This window comes from Elephas maximus, chromosome 3, assembly GCF_024166365.1.
Source record: "Elephas maximus indicus isolate mEleMax1 chromosome 3, mEleMax1 primary haplotype, whole genome shotgun sequence".
NCBI classification, from domain to species: Eukaryota; Metazoa; Chordata; class Mammalia; order Proboscidea; family Elephantidae; genus Elephas; species Elephas maximus.
The window spans coordinates 110,847,657-110,862,447 of NC_064821.1; the positions used below are offsets into that span (position 1 = coordinate 110,847,657).

Consider the following 14,791-nt stretch of genomic DNA (forward strand, 5'->3'; position numbering starts at 1 on the left):
ACCCATTGCATCGAGTCTATTCCAACTCATAGTGACCCCACAGGACAGAGTAGAACTGCTCCATAGGATTTTGAAGGAGCGGCTGATGGATTCAACTGCTGACCTTGGGGTCAGTGGCTATAGATGATGTAGCTCTTAACCACTGTACCACCAGGGTTCCAGAGAGTCCATTTATTAATTTTTTTTTTCTGTGTCTGGCTTGGTGACTTACTTTCCTTGGGCATGAAGGGCTTTACACTATGTGTCCTGGGACTGGACCCTTTCTATTTTTAAAGAAAGTGTGATAGAAAGTGGCTTCTTTCTGCTCTTAGGGGTTCTGTTTTCCCTTGTTCTCATTTTTTTTTTTTTCATTTTAACTCTCCAGTGCTCTGAATTTAGTTTCTGTTCTCTTTAAAATTCCTTCATTTTTTCCTCTTGGAGTAAAAAGTGACTATGAAATGTTAAGATTATCCCCTTTTCTTTTTTTTGGGGGGGGGAATCAAGTAGTTTTTGCCTGGATCAGTTTAGAAACTGTTATCAGGGAAGAAGGAGAAAAATTAAGGACAGCAATTTGTTTTGAAAGTGACTTGTTCTAGCGGGGGGTGGGGAGGGTGTTCTTAGATTATTTTTCTCTCTCAGAAGGTCTAAGCAAGAATCTTAAAGGGTGACTACCTGGTAGATGAGAAAACATTCTGCAGTATTTGTTTTTCTGTCTGTAACCTGCTGTTTGCTTTTACCTAATTTTCTGGTAGAGAAGTATAACAACTCATCTGTATGGACCCTTTTATAGTTGAAGGTTTGAAAGAGATGATGAAGCACAACAAAACCCCAGGAAACAGAACCTTTGTAAGAATTTGAATCAGAAGGGAGCTCAGGCCATTTGCACCAACCTTGATCGGGTGGTTCTCCTGCTTACATGGCTTTCCTCCACCTGCAGCCACTGCCTGGTGCAAAGTTGCTCTTCTAGGGAAGGGCCACTCTGATGTTGCTGCTTCTGTGAAGTCTTCCCTCACGTGCCATGGCAGAATTCATCTCTTTCCCCTATAGGTCTTTGATTCTTTTGCTGGTGTCACATACAGTTGTAATGCAGTGCAATAAATATCTGTCTAATTCATTCAGTAAACATTTACTGAGTACCTGCTATGGGTCAGTCAAGTGTCCTAGGTGCTGCTGGGGCTATAGCAGTGTTCAGGAGAGTTCTCTGACCCCTGTCCTTTCTCCCTTCCCCATGCTACCACTTGCCACTGAGACTCACAAGACAGGAATCTGCAAAGTATCTAATACAGAAAAGGAGTTCAATGAGTTTGTGGTCATTGAAGGCATGGGTCACAAATTTTGTGTACATCTTCCCCAGGAGGAGTCAAACAGCCTCCAACAATAGAGTCCATTCTGTTTAATTGGCTCCAGTTTATGGTGAAAACTTGTACTTTATATGGATCTGAGATTAGCTTCATTATTGTTGTCACCCATTGGCCCTTCCTAGTCTGCCTGGAGCTGTGCAGGATGAGGCTTCTCAAATACCTTAGTTAATGACCCAGCCCCACATTTTCAGATCTTTGGCTCACATTCTCTTCAGCATACTGCGTGAGTGAATAGAGGAGAGAGTTCTCTTAGACCGCCAGGAGCTGGGTCCTAGACTCTGTCATAAGGAATACTAGCTTTTCTCTGTGTGTGCACACGTATGTGTAAGAGCACACACATGCATGTGGGGGCATTCAGTTGAGTGAGTCCCCTTGAAAATTCTTATGCTTAGTGATACATTCTTTTCTTGGGTGACGGGTGACTGAAACCTTCCTCTGAAGGATATGAGAATTCTGTTTTAAGAAGTTTGACAAAAAGTGGTATTTTTTTTTTTTTTAAATCACAGTTTTCTGTACTGGGTCTACTATCCCAAGTGTAGGAAAATTGGCAGGTTTCCACTTGGAAGCATCCTGGATTTGATTGAGAGAAAAGCTGTTCAGGAACAAACCTGTTTCTGTCCTTAATTAATATTAACTGCAGCTCATGCTGGAGTTTTACAGATGGGACTAGCATTTCAAATTATACTGTGGGCTGAGCTTTTCTTCTCTGAAAAGGCGACCTAGTTCATAGGGCTCAGGGTACACATTAAGTATAAATGTGTGTCTTTTTCTTATGCAAGGATGAAAACTGAGAATTGGAGGATAGAGAGGTTCTGTTGTACTTGAGAGAGTTCAACGATGTATCTAAAACAACTTTAGTTAGCCTTTTTGTAGATCATACAGCTTCTTTGCTTATTGCAGGGCTCTAGGGCTGAGTTTAGAATATGCCATATTCATTTTTTTTCCCCTAGCCTGGTGAGACATTGCCCGTGAGACATTGCCCAGATCTGACAGTTTTTTTTTTAATAACTTTTATTGTGCTTTGAGTAAAAGTTTACAAATCAGGTCAGTCTCTCACACAAAAACCCATATACACCTTGCTACACACTCCCAATTACTCTCCCCCTAATAAGACAGCCCGCTCTCTCCCTCCACTCTCTCTTTTCGCATCCATTTTGCCGGCTTCTAACCCCCTCCACCCTCTCATCTCCCCTCCAGGCAGGAGATGCCAACATAGTCTCAAGTGTCCACCTGATCCAAGAAGCTCACTCCTCACCAGCATCCCTCTCCATCCCATTGTCCAGTCCAGTCCATGATCTGACAGGTTTTGAGGCCTCTTCCCAGTCTTCAGGTCCACTCCACATCTCTGTACTTTTTCTGATTCCTGTGTCTGAGGGTTTTCACATGTATTTGAAGAGCCCTACTTGATTCTTTTTTGTTTATTTTGTTGTTGTTGAGAATATACACAGGAAAACATACACCAATTCATCAGTTTCTACATGTACAATTCAGTGACATTCATTACATTCTTCAAGTTGTGCAGCTGTTCTCACCCTCCTTTTCTGAGTTGTTCATCCTCCGTTAACATTAACCCGCTGCCCCCTAGACACTTTAAAATACTAACAGAACTTTTTATTTTGTTCTTTTTTGTATATTGGCACCTCCCTGAACAAACTTGGCGATCAATTATTTGATAACTTTTTTCTCCCACCTAGATACATATTGTGAACATTTTCCTGTATTCTTAAAGCTTCAAAAATATTTTAGTGCCTATATAGAATTTTATATAGTATTCCATTCATTGAGTAGATACTTCTGAGTACCCACTCAAATGTTCCTTTGTTCACAGAGGTTATAGTCAGAGGGAGGTGACGCAATGAGCAGGTTGAGGAGACAGAGCATACACAAGTATAGAATAAACAGGATAAGATTAGATAAGAGGTATATATTATTAAAGAAATGCAATGGTGATGAGTTAGTGACAAGAGTTAAGGTTGTTTGATTAGGGAACGCCTCTCTGAGAGGTGAAAAACAAATAAGGAATGAGTGTGTGTGGATCTAGGAACAAAGTGTTCCTGGGAGAAGATGTAGCAAGTGCCAGGTCCCTAAGGTGGTAACAAGTGTAGCTCGTTTGAAGAACAGAAAGAAAGGCGCTATGGTTGCAGCCTGTTGAGCACAGGGGACGTGGAAGAAGGTGAGATCAGATTGATGAGGGGGGGCTAAGTCAGGTAGAGCCTTGAGGACCCTGATAAGGATCAAATTTTATTCTAAGGACACTGAAGAATCATTGAAGGGCTTTAAATAGGACAGTGACACAAATTGGTTTATCTTCTAAAAGTTGACCTTTTGGACACTGTGTGGAGAATGACTCCAGGTAAGCAGGAGTGGTACCAGGAGACCATTGTGGATAAGGAGAGTAGACCATGGCTTGGATTGGGGTGGTAGTAGTGAAGAAAGAAATAAAAGGCTTTAGGGTATGTATGGAGGCAGACCCAACTGGACATAGTGAGTTGGGTGAGAGGAGTGATGGAGAGAGAGCTGTCCACAATGAGTCCTAGGACCTTGGTCTGGGTACCTACCTTGGCCTGAGCACCTACACAAATGTGCCTTGGAGCTGAACTAGAGTGTGTCTAAGCAATCCATGTGGAACATTTGGGTTATTTGCATTATTTGTCTTTAAATAATGTTCTTATGAGCATCATTGGGCACGTATATTTTCTTTGTGATTGATTCCTAGCAATAAAACTACAGAACCAAATTGATTTTTAAACCACAGGGGAAGAAGAGAGTTTGAAACTTCACTTATAAATGTTCAGTCAAGTTCCTGGTGTTACCTTAACTCATTTACTTTTTGGCCTAACAGATATTTTATGTATAGATACACATCTAAACATACTTAGATATTTAAACAAACTTTTTCTTTGTTTTTCTGATTGTACAAATAATTGTCAGTTATCGAAAATTTACAAAGTTTAGAAGAACAAGGAAGACAATCACTTGTAATACCAGTAACTGGAAGAAAAAAAGACCGTTAATACGTTCATGTACAGTATATTCTTCCAGACTGTTTTAGGAATAAGTATGTAAATATACACACACATACATAGGTATTTTGAGTTATATTGTATATTACTGTTTTTGTAATTTTTTTTGCTTCATTTAACAGTGTATTGTTTAACATTTTCCAATGTCATTAAATTCTGTTCTTTAATGTGAGTTTAGTGCCGATGTACTATTTCAGAATAATTTATTGATTCTGTATTTTTTTTCTGCAAAGGTAATATATGCAGGTGGTAAAATTTTCAAATAATATGCTCAGAATGGAGTGGCAGGTCTCCCTCCCATCTGTGACTTCTGGCTATCAGTTCCCCTCCACAGGGGCAGCCATTTTTTACTTTCCCTGGATGTTCATCCAGAGAGTTTGTGCATGTATAGCATATATGGATATATGACAATGCTTCCTTTTAAAAAATATATATATATATAAATTTATACTTTGTTTTGCACTTTTTTTTTAACTTATAGCTTAGGTACTGATTTCTATCCACATATATTAGTCTACCTCATTCTTTTTTAAAAATGGCTACATACTCTGTTATTGTACAGATGTACCATAGTTTATTTAACCAGCTATTCGTAAATGTTTTGGTGTCAGGACTTTTTAACACATTTAATATGATTGAGAACCCTAAAGAGTTTTTGTTTATGTGGGTTGTACCTATAGATATTTATCATATTAGAAATTAAAACTGAGAAATTTAAAAGACGTTGGTTCATTAAAAAAATAATAAGCCCATAAAAACATAAATAACATTTTTATGAGAAATAACTTTTCCAAACAAAATCTAATGAGAAGAGTAGCATTGTTTTGCATACTTGCAAATCTCTTTAACATCTGGCTTAATAGAAGGAAGCTAGATTTTTGTATCTGGTTCTTCATTCAGTCTTGGTGATACGTTGTTTTGGTTAGAGTATTTGAAGAGTATGGCCTTAGACAGATAAGTTTTTGGAGAAGGGAGGACCTCATAGACTCTTGAAAAATTTTCATTGCCCCTTAGAAATCTTTGGACCATACTTTGAGTACCACTGATTTAACCAGTCCTCTGTTGATGGGAATTTAGGTTATTTATAGCCCTTTGGTACATGAAGTGTGCTGACCTGAATGTCTTTTTAAATATGTCTTTCAACAAATGTTGAGTGCCAACTCAAACTTTTGAGTGTTGGCCTGTGGGATATAGAGAGGTAAGACAAGATTTTTCCCCTGAAGGAGCTGCTAGTTTATTGGGTGAGGCAGCCAGATAAACAAGTACAAAACAAAGTGATGAAGGTTGTAGATATTGTGGGACATAGATAGGGAAGAGGCAACTTAACCAGAGTTTAGGAGGAGATGGGATTATGGAAGGCTTTTTAAAGGAGGTGTTCCTCAATTGAATTTTGACGAGTCCCGTTACCAGGTGAGGAGATGGGGTGGTCATGGCCCTATTATATCTGAAACTGCTCTTCTGGAGCTTGTTTGTGGTCTGCCAGGGATCATGCTTTTGTGGCACGGTCACACCTTGTGCATTATCATCTTTGCCTTTACTCACCTTTGTATTATCAAAGGAAAGGGTTATTATACCTGTTACGTATCACCTTTTTCAGTGCCCAGTACTTGTGCTTTCATTTATGATACAAATATATTGGCGTCATAGTTTATGAAGCCTTTAAACTACCACTTCAGAACTTCCTGGAGCTCAGTTGTTTATGTGGGTTGCACCTATAGATATTTATCATATTAGAAATTAAAAAATTGGGCACCAGACTATTTACCTATAAATCTACTCACTGTGAAGGACGTAGTGAATTGCCTGTTTCCTTTTAAACCACGCTTTAGCAATCTGTGTATTTGTCCATGTTGTAAAAAGAGTTAAGGACTTGGAAATTTTGTTTTCTTTGTAAGGCTGTAGACAATATGTGTTTACAGTGGGTCATATATCTCAACCGTTTGCGAGTAGGTAGTAGAGGCTTTTGGATCACTCTGTGCTTCCCCCGCCCCCCGCCCCGCCCCGGCCCCATTTGATGTTTAGTTCTCAGGTTGGCCTTTAAGACATAGTACAAAGGTCTCATTTGTACAGGTTCATGAAGTTCAGTTAGGTGGCTGATGTTACATTTTAACAGTCTCACCTCCAGGTTCCAGTAGTTGTTATACTAGCTAAACAACAGATCTGGTAGCAAGCATCCCTTACTTAGCCAGAGAAAAATGTTGAAATAATGCAAAGTCATTGCTCCTCATCAAATTCTCAAGAAGCAAGAGATCAACTATTTTCTGACCTTCAGCACTTTCTTATGGGGAGCAGCATCCTGTGACCTGGCACTTTGTAATTCTTGTGACTTGGTAATCATAACTAGCCTTTGCAGTGGGCCAAGCATGTAACCAGGCCCTGGGATGGCTAATTTATGCAAATTATCTCTAGTCCATAAGGAGCACTGGTGGCACAGTGGTTCAGTGTTCAGCTACTAACCGAAAGATCGGTGGTTCGAACCTACCAGCTGCTCCATGGGAGGAAGGTGCAACAGTCTGTTTCCATAAAGATAACCCCATTGGAAACCCTGTGGGACAGTTCTCCTCTGTCCTGTAGGGTCATTGTGAGTTGGAGTCGACTATATGGCAATGGGTAGCTCTAGTCCATATACAAATATACAGAGTAATTTGTATTATATCATTTAACAGATGAAGAAATGGCCTCAGAGATACTGAGTAACTTGCCCTAGCTTAAACAGCTAGTTAAACTGAGAAGCTGGCATTCACACTTGGGACTCTAGAATCAGGGTTAAACTTCCCATTATGTCATGCTGCCATCCAGGCATGCTAGTAACTAGTAAAATCCCTACTTCAGGTCTTGTACATGCCATGCTGGGGCAGTGGATGGCAGGGCAGGCCTCCCAGCTTGGTTCTTCACAAGTGCACTGAGGTTCAGCAGGCCCTTTAAGGATAGGCTTAAGGTGTGTGCTATTACGTTCTATCCCCGACCCCCTCCCCCCAAAGAATTAAAAAGAGACAAGCTGAGTCCCTCTTCCATCACCAAAAAAAGACCAAAAAAGGTCTAAAATATAGACTTATAATTTTGAGGAAGTAGATATTGCTTTGGATCACAATGGTAGGGTGCTAGGATAATGCCTGAATTTGCTTTTATTTTGTTAGCCATTCGACAAATGTTACTATGCCTGCATTTAGTATGGGGAGATATGCAAAAGTAAAACCTAGTCTCTGCTCTCAAGGCATTTATATTGCAGGGTTCACAGTCTAGGATCCAAATTATGTTCCCATGAATGATGGTAGGGTGTATGTACATGGGTGAAACAGTGATGTTATGGACAAAGGGGAGGAGGACATTGTTCAGATTTACCTTTCCCCTGTAATACCTTTCCCACTTCTGTTAACCTCTGACATCTATTTTTAGCCCCATAGATTCCATGAAGCTTTTCCCCAGTTATTGAAGCTACTGGTCATTTTCTTCTCTGAAATTTTTCTTACACTTATCTGTACCTCTAATTTGGCATTCATCATTTCCCTCCCTATGAAATAATCTATTTCATTAACTTCATTTATGGTCTCTTGCTGCTTGAACAGTAAATTCATTAATGGCAGTTCATTTCAACAAATGTTTTGACAGCCTATTAGGGCAGGAGGGGAGACAAGCTATAAAACGGAAGAGTAAACAAGATACCTTCTTATGCTTTGTACCTTATATCTTGTAGAAGTTCTATGAAGAAAATAAGAGCATAATGAAGGAGAGTGTCTGGGAAGGCTAATTTACATTGTGACATTGGAGAAGCCGTCTTTGAGGAGGTGACATTTAAGCTGAGCTCTGAACGAGGATAGGAGTCAGCCAGCTGAAGATTTTTGAGCTGACGGAACAGTATATGGAAAGATCGTGTCTTAGGCTGTGTTCTCTAGAGAAGCAAAACCAGTAAAATGTACTGGTATCTGCTTTGTATACATATATATAGAGAGAGAGAGAGAGAGATTTGTATCAAGGAAATGGCTCATGCGGTTGTAGAGGCTGGAAGGTCCCAAATCTGTGGGTCAGGCTGGAGGTTTCTCCTGAGTCACTTAGTTGCTGGGGCTGGTGAACCCAAGATCGCCAGGTCAGAGAGCAGGGCTCTTTCTCACAGGCTACGAAGATCAACGAATCTCAAGATAGGCAGGCCAAGACCACTGCCAGCTCAAGTCCCAAGAACTGGAGGTCAGATGAACAGCAGCCAGCTGCAGGATCCAGAGTGAGCAAAAGCCCACAAGCCTTGCCAGAAAGTTCACTTATATTCAATGCAGGCCACAGCCCCAAGGAGACTCCCTTTCAACTGATTGGCTACTCATAGCAGATCCCTTCATGGAGGTGATCATATTACATCATATCTCATCACGGAAGTGATCACAACAACATACGACTGCCAAACTACATCGTAACTACCAAACCACTGAGAATCATGGTCCAGCCAAGTTGACGCGCAACCTTTAATTCATGTCTCAGAGGGACTCAGCGTGTCTCTTATTAATTCTTTGGAGGGGGAGAGTCAGGGGTAGAACATAATACCAGACACCTTAAGCCTATCCTTAAAGGGCCTGCTGAACCTCAGTGCACTTGTGAAGAACCAAGCTGGGAGGGCTGCCCTGCCATCCACTGCCCCAGCATGGCATGTACAAGACCCGAAGTAGGGATTTTACTAGTTACTCATGCCTGGATGGCAGCATGACATAATGGGAAGTTTAACCCTGATTCTCTTTTTTTTTTTCTAGAGTCACAAGTGTGAATGCTAGACTCTAATGCTAAATGAGCTTGTGACAAGAAGAGAAGGCTGGTGTGGCTGTAGCACAGGGAGAAGATTATAGGAGAAGAGGCTAGAAAGGGAAACAGAGGCCTGATCATATAGATCCTCTAGGACATGACCAGGAGTTTGAGCTTCATCCTAGTTGGATAGGAAGCCATTTAGTGATTTTTTTTTTTTTTTTTGGTGGTGGTAATAGTTTTTATAACAGCTTTACTGAGATAATTTCATATCATAAATTCACCCCTTTAAGCTGTAAAATCCATTGCTTCTGAGTTGGTTCCAACCCATAACGACCCTATAGGACAGAGTAGAACTGCCCTGTAGGGTTTCCAAGGAGCAGCTGGTGAATTCCAACTGCCAGCCTTTTGGATAACAGCTGAGCTCTTTAACCACTGTGCCACCAGGCCCCTTAAACTGTAAAGTCACTTAAAATTTTCATTTTGTTAAAATGTATTAAAAAAAAAAACCCAAAACCAAACCCCTTGCTGTCGAGTTGATTCCGACTCATAGCAACCCTATAGGACAGAGTAGGACTGCCCCATACAGTTTCCAAGGAGCACCTGGTGGATCTGAACTGCCGACCTTTTGGTTAGCAGCCGTAGCTTTTAACCACTATGGCACCAGGTTTTCCAAATATATTAAAAACACTTTTAAAGTTATTTGAAAATGTGAGTCAATGATTTTTAATGTATTTACAAAGTAGTGCAACCACCACCATGATGTAATTTCAGAACATTTTCCTCACTCAGAAAGAAACCTTGTTATCCATTAATAGCCACTCCCCATTTTCCTCTCCCTCCAGTCCCTGGCAACCATGAATCTACTTTCTGTTTTTATGGTTCAGCCTATTCTGGATATTTTTATATAAATTGAATCATACAATATGTGATTTTCGGTCCCTGGCTTCTTTCACTTAGCATGTTTCAAGGTTCATCCATGTTGTTGTATCAATACTTCATGCCTTTTTATTGCTGAATAATATTTTATTGTATGGCTATACCATATTTTGTTTATCCACTCAGTCACTGATGGACACTGGGGTTGTTTCCTACTATGAATATTCATTTACAAGTTTTTGTGTGGACATATGTTTTCCTTTCTCTTAGGTGTATACTCCTAGGAGTAGAATTGCTGAGTCTCATATGATAATTCCGTGTTTAACATGTGCACTGTTTTACATTCCCACCAGCAATGATCGAGGGTTCCAGTTTCTCCACATCCTTGTCTACACCTGTTATTGTCAGTCTTTTTTATTTTGGCTGCCCTAGTGGATGTTAAGTAGCATCTCATTGTGTTTTTGATTTACATTTCCCTATTGACTACTGATGTTAAGCATCTTTTCATGTACTTTTTGGCTATTCGTACGCCTTCTTTGGAGAAATGTCTGCTCAGATCCTTTGTTCATGTAAAAAATTGGGTTACTTGTCTTTTTGTTGTTGAGTTATAAGAGTTCTTCATGTGTTTTGGGTACAAGTCCCTTATCAAATATATGATTTGCAAATATTTTCTCTCATTCTGTGGGCTGTCTTTTCACTTTCTTCATGGTGTCCTTTGAGGCACAGAAGCTTTTAATGTGGATGAAATCCAGTTTATCTGCTTTTTCTTTTGCCGCTTGTGCTTTTGGAGTCATATCTAAAATGCTATTGCCTAATCAAGGTGAGGCCGATGGTTTTAAACATAGGACTGATATCTGATTCACATTTTGAATAGGTCAGTCAGGCTATTTGGAAAGAGGGTTGGAGGGTGCTAAAGTAAAACCAGGGAGAACAGTTAAGAGGCTCTTACAATAGCTACAAATGGGCAGACTTTAAACTTCAGTAAGTGCTTGTTGAATCAATGGATTCCAGTAGCATCTTCTTCACAGGAATAAGAAATGATCTCTACCGTCAAGGAATTCATGAGATAAAACATGTATTCAATTGATTGTTTTAGCACTGAGATTATACTGAGTTCTATTAAAAGGAATTTAAAAAATTGTGAAAGAGCAGTGACAGGAGAATTTACTTTATATAAACATTTATTGAGTTCATTTCTGTATATCCAGTGTCTAACATACCCCTTACCACGGAGTCATGTTACAGAGTAGAACTGCTCCATAGAGTTTTCTTGGCTGTAATCTTAATGGAAGCAGATCGCCAGGGCTTTCTTCTAACGTACCAACCACTGGGTGGGCTTGAACCGCCAACTTTTTGGTTAGTAGTCAAGCACAAACTGTTTGCGCCACCTAGGGACTTTGTCTGACATACAGTAAGTGCTTAATAGTTGTTTCACTTCTGCATGAGAGAGTAAATGAGAATCTTATAGAAGAGATGGCATTGGAAGTGGGCCATGAGAATGGGTAAGGTCTTCTCAAGTGGAATGGTGAGAACAGGGTAATTTTGATGGAGGAACCATGTCTGGATGTTGATGATTAAAATTAGGAGTATTTTGATTGAAATCTAGAATTTAAGGAATTATATGCAAGGATACTGGATTGAGTTGATAAATAGGAAGTTTGTGGGGAGTCAGTGACTTCCTCAAAGCCCTTTAGTGACATGATCATAGTTGCATTTCATAGCAAAGTGCCGAGTAGATTAGAGTGGAAAGAAACGAGCACAGCTAACATAGTGTCAAAACAGTTTAGATGGGATGTAGTATAAAAGTAATGGAAAGAAGAGGATTGGGAGAGGTTGGGACACAGGGATGTATCAGGTAGTACCTGCTTTGACTGTCTGTGTATGGGGATAGTGGACCAGGGCAGAGCTGAGTGTAGCCCTTTGAAAGTTTTAGCTTCAGTGATTGGCAGAAAGGTGGTCGCATTTAATAGAAGGAAGGAAGACCAGCGTTGGTGAAGGTAATGAGTTTCTGAGTTTGGAATATATTGAGTTTGAGATACATTGAGTTTGAAGCATCTGTGGAAAGTTTGAGGTGGAGATATCCAGTGGGTTTTTGCATAAGAAAGTAGTGGGCTCAGGAGTTGGCTATATGATGCAAAAGAAATATTGTGGACTTTGAAGTTAGGCATACCTCTGGCTCTATGTCTTACTGGGCCTGGCAAGTAGGAGGTTTCCCTCTGTTGTTTGTTCCCGTCTTCTCTGGAGTCATAATGCTTCAGTTTCATTTAAAATCTTCCCAGTGAGGGCCATGATCTTGGGGAATATCTAGCTCAGTTGGCATAACATAGTTTATAAAGAATATGTTCTACATTCTGTTTTGGTGAGGAGCGTCTGGGCATCTTAAAAGCCTGTGAGTGGCTACCTAGGATACTCCACTGGTCTCACCCCTTTGAGAGCAAGGAAGAATGAAGAAAACTAAAGACATAAGGAAAAGATTAGTCCAAAGGACTAATGGACCACGTCTGCGACGGCCTCCACCAGACTAAGTCCAGTACAGTGAGATGGTGCCTGGCTCCCACCACTGACTGCTCTGACAGGGATCACAATAGAGGAGAAAAATGTAAAACAAAATTCTAACTCAAAAACAAAGACAGGGCTTGCTGGCCTGACAGAGAGACTGGAGAAACCCTGAGAGTAAGGCCCCCGATACCCTTTCAGCTCAGTAAGGAGGTCTCTCTGGAGGGTCACCCTTCAGCCAAAAATTGAACAGGCCCAAGGAACAAAACAAGACTAAAGGTGCACACCAGCCCTAGGGCAGGAACTGGAAGGCAGGAGGGAACAGGAAAGCTCGTAATAGGGAAGGAACCCAGGGTTGAAAAGGGAGAGTGTTGACTTGTGGTTGTTAACCAGTGTCGTAGAACAATGTGTGTACTATTTGATGAGAAACTAGTTGGTTCTGTAAACCTTCATCTGAAGTACAAAAAGAAAAAAAGACATATAAAAAGAACCCTCCCCCCTCCAAATAAATAAAATCTTCCCAGTTAATATGGTGCCTTGAGTGGTGGAATCACTGGCACAGTTCAGTGGGATTTAGGCATTACATGGAGTGGGGGCATGGACTACCCAGCAGAGACTGCAAACACTAACCCTGATGGTGCAGTGGTTAACAGTTGTGGCTGCTAAACAAAAGGTCAGCAGTGGGGTAGCTCTACTCTGTCCTATATGGTCGCTATGAATCAGAATCGACTCAATGGCAATGAGTTTGGTTTTTTTTTTTTTTTTTTTTTGCTTGATTGTGGTGCCTTCTTATTTTTTCCTTGAACTTCTGTTGTATCTAACGTTGTCCAAATAAAAATGACTGCATTAAACTTAGCGTGTGTACTTATCTTGGAAGCCTCCCTGAACCCATAATTGATTTTTAAAAATCGTGTCATCATTAAGGTGGACAATTTTCTAAGTTTACCTGTTTGTTTGGGTAGATTTCTTCAAGGTCTTTTAATATACTGGGTTGTTGATATATGTGATTCAACTTTTTCTTTGCTTTGTTTTCCTAACTCACTGCTTCTATATTTTTCATCTATAGGACCCCAATAAATCTTCTTAAGAATAGCCAGTGTAGTTTCCATAAGAGCTATGACATATTGATTGCCTATATGAGCAGACATTTTCTTAATTGGTAACTATAAATATTGTCTCCGGATATAATTTAGTTTTTTGAAAAAGCAGATTGATTTTTAACTTCCATGACTTCAATGACTTAGTTTTTAAAAATTAAGACTCTAGCTTGGAGCAAGATGAAAATGCAAGACTGTTTCCATTGAACTCAGAGTTTTGTTTTGGCATTCCAAGGTTTTCAGGGACTAAACAGTATGCATAACAATGAATGTGTTAAGTTGAATTATTTGTTCCATTTCTTAATGTCTTAGAGTTGGAAGGGATTTTAGAAGTCATTCTGTCCAACTGGCCATACTGTGCTGAGTCCCTTCTGTAGCAGCTGACAGACAACTTTCCTCCTCTGGTGGAAGGCCCTTTCATTGCTGGACAGTTCTAATTGTTGGAAGGTTTCTTTCCTTATGCCAAGATGAAAGCAAACTCCTTGAAACTGTCATTCATAAACTTTAATCCATTTCTCCAACTTCAGTCTTTTGGTGTCACATAAGTTAAATCCACTAGCCCTTCAGGTAATGGAAAATGGTTGCTGAGCACCACTTCTCTGACTCAAGTGGTCATTTTTTCCCTCAAGAAAAATAGCTCTAGTTTCTTCAACCATTCTTCCCATGATGCTGTTTCTAGATTCTTTTTCAGCCTGGCTTCTAAATAAACTTCACTGTGACCCTTTTAAATAGTGATGGCCACCACTTACCACTGGCTGAGTGTGGTGGAACCAGTGTAGCTGAGGTGGGTTTATGCTCCATATTCTATTTTCTTTCTAAATGAGCATGTTATTTGGGGACTGTTTCTAAACAGTGTCCTGCAAATAATAGTTTGTATTATGAAGTATTCCTGAGTGAGGCTTGCTTCACCTTGTAGCTTGATTAGATGCTTAAAGCCTACAGTACTTTGAGGGTATGTCCTTGACAGCTAACTGTGAAAGGTTGGAGCTTTGAACCCACTCAGCCACTCTTCAGGAGAAAAACCTGGAATTCTTGGCTGCTGTAAAGATGACAGCCAAGAAAACCCTAGGGGGCAGTTCTACTCTATCACATGGGGTTGCTATCAGTTGGAAGTGAATTGATGGTACCCAACAACAACAACCAAGGTCATCTCAAAACCTAAGTATAGACACTGGCTACTCAAATCTGTAGTCTTGCCATTTGAGTCAGGGAACAGAAATTCTCTCCCTTGGCT

The 14,791-nt window shown here is 40.2% G+C and overlaps 1 protein-coding gene across 6 annotated transcripts in view; it reads left to right on the forward strand.

Moving 5' to 3' along the window:
- AK4 (adenylate kinase 4) overlaps positions 1-14,791 on the forward strand; it is a 113,076-nt gene that overhangs the window by 20,484 nt on the left and 77,801 nt on the right. The gene's annotated exons all lie outside the window — the stretch shown is intronic.